At 41.8% G+C, this 6,000-nt stretch overlaps 1 protein-coding gene and 1 long non-coding RNA gene across 8 annotated transcripts in view; one reads left to right on the forward strand and one right to left on the reverse strand.

Annotated features, from left to right (window-relative positions):
* Positions 1-222, reverse strand: part of KANSL1L (KAT8 regulatory NSL complex subunit 1 like) — a 108,242-nt gene extending 108,020 nt beyond the window's left edge. For 4 of the 7 annotated variants that reach the window (XM_036319070.1, XM_036319071.1, XM_036319068.1 and 1 more), the window contains exon 1: positions 75-222. The gene's annotated coding sequence lies outside the window, so the exon portion shown is untranslated. The remainder of the gene's footprint in view (positions 1-74) is intronic. The other 3 variants (XM_036319074.1, XM_036319073.1, XM_036319075.1) reach the window with 1 other exon arrangement.
* Positions 223-470: 248 nt separating this feature from the next.
* On the forward strand, positions 471-3,296 carry LOC118661829. Its single transcript, XR_004969489.1, has 3 exons — positions 471-750; positions 2,478-2,681; positions 2,978-3,296. It is a non-coding gene; the product is annotated as an uncharacterized LOC118661829 (long non-coding RNA).
* The last annotated feature ends 2,704 nt before the right edge of the window (positions 3,297-6,000 follow it).

Genomic DNA, 6,000 nt, shown 5'->3' on the forward strand with positions numbered 1-6,000 from the left:
TCCCCGCGCTGCCTCAGTCCCCCGCAGGGGAGACCCAACCCCCTCGGCCCCCCACTGCGACGCCGGCCACTCGCCTGCTGGGGCGCCCTGGCTCCCCTCCGCCGCCGCACCTTCGGTCCGGCCGTGGTGGGGGCTGCCGAAGTGGTCTCTAGCTGCCCGCCCGCCTCCCCCACCCGGGGCGCCGCTGACTCGTCTGCAGAGCGCGCCCCGCTCCTGCCCCAGCCGCCGCCGCCGCCACCGCCGCCGCGGTTTAACAGTCCGCCCGCTGCCTGCACCTCCGGGTGGCTCGGGGCGCGGAACCCTGCCGCGGTGGAGGGGCAGGGGGCGGGGCGCGGCGCCGGCCAATGGCAGCGGGGGAGGAGCCGCGCCATGCAAATGAGCGCGGGTGGCGGGGAAACCCCGGGGGGCGGGGCCACAGGGGGCGGGGCCTCGCCGGCGTTCTGGAAGCGGTCAGAGCCCGACGCCCGAACCCCGCGGCGAGAGCGCGGCGGCTCCCTTGGGTGCGTTTAGTGTCTCCACGGCTTCCTCCTCGGCCCTTTTCCGTGCCAGCCGGGAAAAACAGACCTGCGCGGCACAGGCGCGGCTCCGTCACCTCCCGCCGCTGCTTTGCTATTGCTGTGCCTCCGTGAGCACGAAAACAAAGCGCAGGGCAAGAGGAGGCTGCCGCCCGCCCTGCCGCCCGCGCCGGCGCCCGGCGTCCTGGCCATCCCTCCCTGCAGCTTGAGTGGCAAGTTCTAACAAAGCTTTGTCGTAGGTGCCAAGTTTGCACGTCTCTGTGCATTTGCTTTTATTTGGGCTGTGCGTTCAAACCCGAAGCCGTAATTCTGTGGGACCCCCAAGGGGCCCTGACGTTGGGTGACTAATCTGCCTGGGATCCGGCTGGGTCATGTTACGGTAACAATCAGGAGCCACCGAGTCCAGCCTTTTGAAATCTTCGCAGAGCCGGTTTGAACGGCGTTGGAGTTACCTCCGTTCTGCAGTGGCGCACTCAGATAAATCAGTGGGGTTTTACGTACAGATAGTTGGCTGGGGACATAGAAAAACAAATCTCACTCCTGCACCTAGCCCAGCGCTCCACTCTCCACTAAACTACACCCCGCATTTCCCCAGCCACGCACTCATCTAAAAAAAATAACACAAAAAAAAAACAGAAACAAAAACAAAACTCAGCACTAAATATAGCTCTTTAGATGCTGGATTACAGGCTCTTCTAAGCACCTAATTTACACATGGGATGGTTTTTTAGGGGATGAAGCGCACTAGAATTTTAGATCCAGAGAGACACTTGTCATCATTTCTCATCCTTAATAATTGGATAAGATCATCGGGGGGAGAGGGGGCGGGGAGAGATGGCGAGGGAAGGGAGGGAAAATCCAAGTAATTGGAGTTACACAAAAGCATAATACATGACACATATTACTGGAATTGGAAAATAACCGGTTTGTTGCTGGTCTTCCTGGCAGATTGTGACTTTACTGAAATAATTTTTAGGACAAGCTGCATTTATAGGAGAGAACTCAAAACAGTAATTGTACCTTCATATGGGATAAAGAAAGAGTTTTGGGAAATTGATTTACCTTCACTGGAATAGAAACTATAAGCTAATGATGTACTGTGAAAATTAAGTCAACAAATATGTATTGGGTATTTACCATATTCAAAGGGCTATCATGCAAACAGAAATGCAAAAATGATTCAGGCATTAAAATGTCTGTGGTTTTTTTTAATTAGTTGGGATACTTCAAAGGAAGATTTTACTTGAGCTGGGTATTTTTAAAGATTTTAGGTAGAGAAGGAAGGAAGGCATCAATAGTTCAGGACATAGTATTCTTGAGTTAGAGTAGAGGTTGTAAATATTATATTATTGGGCTGGAAAAGCATAATGTCAGATGAATTGCATAAATTTTGAATAACAGAAATGCAGATTTTAACCTGAAGGAAGTGTAGTGCCAGCAAATCAGTTGAGTATACAGTTTTCTCCTATGAATTACCAAAACAAATATTCAAATATTTTCCAAATGCATATGATTGGTACAGGATATATAACAATAAGCAAAGTTCCTGCTCTCATGGAATTCATAGGGGGTGATGTAAACATTAAGCTTTGTAATTACATGAGTAATAATTTAGAAGGCAGTTTCCCATACATTATCTAGTTTGTTGATCAAACAACCCTTTCCAGAAAGTAAGCTATTTATAATTCTCTGAGTTAATTCTTTTATTGTAGAGTCAGTCCTGCAGTCTGCCACATTTGCAGACCTTAAATAAAAAATTTAGTCTATCAAGCCATCATACAAATAAAACTTTATCAATCCTTTTATAATTGGCTTACGATACTTTAAAAGTAATAGGAATTGGGGGGAGGAGGTAAGAAATGAACGCCAGTTTTTCAGAAACCACAGAATACCAAAACTCCTTAATATAAAAATTAATGTACTGAACCACTTTTCAAATTGTTTTCTATACTTATTATTCAGGAAAAGCCTGGAAACTGCATTGTTAATTTTTCAAATCAAGGATATGTCTTTATTCAGAAAGTACATTAAAAGCATTCTGATTTCCAAGAAAATAAATAACAGCGGCTAGGAGACTTAAACGAAGCAGGAGGAACAAGGAGAAGGGAAGGGCACCATTCTTGCTGACATAATTAGTCCCTGTCTGAAAGCTATAAAAGTGTCCAGGTAAGCTACATTACAATGATTTCATGAGATAAACTTCTTTCCTCAACACTGTTTTTATTCAGTCTTTTCATTCTGGAAGCACGTGTGTGGCACTTAATATACAGCTGACATTGTGATAAATGCTCGCGATACAGGGGGAAGATCATACCCTAGTCTTAAACAACTCACAACCAGGGAGAGTTACAAGCATAGCGTTTTCTACCCCCCTCACCCGCTCTGTTTTGGTCCTGGCACTTATCACCATCTCACATAACACAGATTTCTATTCTTTGTTTTTTGCTTCCTTGTCTCCCTAGGCTGGAATGGAAGCTCTGTGAAGCCAGGCACTTTTGCTCTTTTGCTCACTGCTGCATCCCCACAGCCTAGGACAGTGCCTGGGACATGTAAGTCCACACATATTTGCTGGATGAATGTATGTATTTAATTCTCTCATTTTGCAAAGTGGATGTTATATTCATTTTTTTAAACATGCCCAGATTAAAAAATAAAAACGAAATTCAATGAGGTTAAATATTGTATTCTATATTCTCACACTAATAAATGGCCCATCTCAGACTTAAGGACAGACATACCTAGCTCCAAAGCCAGAATTCTTTCCTCACTACCCCCTATAGCAGTGATGGCGAACCTATGACACGCGAACTCATTGTTTTGGTTGATTTTTCTTTGTTAAATGGCATTTAAATATATAAAATAAATATCAAAAATATAAGTCTTTGTTTTACTATGGTTGCAAATATCGAAAAAATTTCTATATGTGACAGGGCACCAGAGTTAAGTTAGGGTTTTTCAAAATGCTGACACGCCGAGCTCAAAAGGTTCGCCATCACTGGCCTATAGAATAGGAAGCTAGTTTGGAAGCTTGTACTATTTTTTCCTTTATATTTCCATGCCTAGGGTGACTATCCTACACTGTCATATTCTAGCATATTTAATTCCTCCTTTTTATGATCATGTTTAGAAAGTAGAATAGGAGAAGCAGTAGGGGTACAGGTGACAAGTACTATTCAGCATAGATTTAGCTCTAACTGTTCAGTATCACAAGACAAAGGGCAGGGGTAAGTAGCAAGAGTTACAGGATAATGGCTCTATGAGGTCACCAGGGACCCAGGCTCCTTTCTATTATTCTCTTCTGCCTCCATTCTCAGGATACAAAACTGGTCAGACCTGACCCATGGCTATAGTGGAATCAAAACTGACTCCCTGTTTATGCAAATATCTATACCACCTTAATTCACTGTAGCCCCAAACTGAAGACTAGCCTAAGATCCATCACCCGGTATGGTTGAAAGATAAACAAATTATGATACTTCCATATAATGGAATACTACTCAGGAATAAAAAGAAACATTATTGATACACAGGACAACATAAGTAAGTCCCAGGCAGTATACTGAAAGAAGCCAGACACAAAAGGAGTAAATATTGTACAATTTCAATTATGTAAAGCACTACAAAAGACAAATATAACCTACAATGACAGCAGATGAGCAGTTGTTTAGGCCTAGGGTGGGGAGAATTGAGTAGGAAGGGTATAAGGGATGATGGAAATACTCTATATCTTGATCATGATGGACGTTAAATGGGTGTGTGCATTTTTCAAAACTCATAAAAATGTACAGTTAAAACAGATACGTGTTATTGTATGAGGATTATACTTCAATAAAGTTAATTTTTAAAACAAGGGCTCTCTGATGAAGATTGAATCAGAACTATCAGTGATAGTTCAAAAGATAGGCAGAAAAATTAAAAAAATAGTCTGTATCAGTCAAGATGCAGGTAGCCTATGTGAATTGTATCTAAAAGCCCCAAATAACGATGGCATAAAAAAACCACACATAAGGATTAATTATCGCCCTTTTAAGTTATTTTATCTATTCTAAACATATTATTTTTCACAACTTAACTTTTCTGAAATAAGAATGACCTCTGTATTGATGCAAGAACAAAGCATTGAGTCCATTTTATTGCCAATGGGCTTTTTCTTAATATATATATAATGGTTCATCTTAAGATTTAATAAAACATGGTTTAAAAAAGAAACTTTAGAGAAAGATAGTCCAGAGCTGATATAACAGCTCTAGGAGGACACCAGGGACCCAGGTTCCTTTCTATTATTCTCTTCTGCCTCCATTCTCAAAGTACTTCATAGTCCCACATGGCTACTGGTGCTCCAGCCATCCTATCCACTTTCCCAGGCAGGATGCAGAAAAGGGATAGAAGGCAAAGAGGGCCTTTAACTGGCTCCCCTGAAGTTCCTCTCAACAATTCTATAACTCCATTGTGTGGACATATCTAGGTGCAAGGGAGACCAAGAAATACAGCTATTACATTGTCAACCTTCATTAATATAGGGATTATTATCTAGGAAGAAAGGGAGAATAGATGATGGTTAGGCAATGGTCTCCACCCTTTTCGAAAACAAAATGTCTAAAACAGCTGAACGTAACAAGCTGGTTTGGGAGGAAGGGAGGTCAAACAAAGAAACAGCTAAAAGAGATTTGTTAAAAGTACATTCCCTTTTTTCAGGCTCTGTGGTTTTGCCCAGGATTGTTAAGAATGAGGAAGATATTGATGTAATTAGAAAGAATATCCTAATTACAAGTCTTCAAAGGTAGGCAAAGGTAGTTTAGGACCAAAATATGGAAGGATATGATGCAGGTTTAAGTAAGGAATGTAAAGTTTATTCTGTAGGTATTAGTGGAAACATTGAAGATTCTTGCATTAGTAAAATAACTAAAGTGTTGTTTTTGAAACACTAATCCCATAAATTGTTACACTCAACAGGCATATCCAGAAATACTGGTCAAAAATAACCACAATTAAAACATATCCCAACATTCTGATTCATTTCATATGAAATGTGAACATCATGGCAATTTCTTGAGGTCAACTGAAGGTGTTACATAGATATTGTAACACCAGTTCTATTTCCTCAATAACATATCATGTGTAAGAGCATATGACAGTTGTATTGGTCATGATGGGCCAGGTTAAAATGCAGTAATACATAACCCCAAAGTCACCGGGACTTAAAAAAAAAATGTTTATTTTTACCACACACAGAGTTTGTTGCAGGTCCAGGCAACTTTTCAGAGCACTTCTCTTCCATCTGTTGAATTTTTATTTCATACTTTGATCTTAAGTTGCTCCCACAGCACTTTTACAATTGCAGCTACAAGATAAGACATGTCACTTACATCTATAATCCTTTGGGAAGGGCTGGTCACACAGTCCTGCTCAATTGTAAGGGAATAAAAATAAGTAAACTTCTGTGCAGAGAATATTAAAACTCTACTGCAAAAGTCATGTAAAAAAT

Source organism: Myotis myotis, unplaced genomic scaffold (genome assembly GCF_014108235.1).
Source record: "Myotis myotis isolate mMyoMyo1 unplaced genomic scaffold, mMyoMyo1.p scaffold_m19_p_8, whole genome shotgun sequence".
In the NCBI taxonomy this organism is placed as follows: domain Eukaryota; kingdom Metazoa; phylum Chordata; class Mammalia; order Chiroptera; family Vespertilionidae; genus Myotis; species Myotis myotis.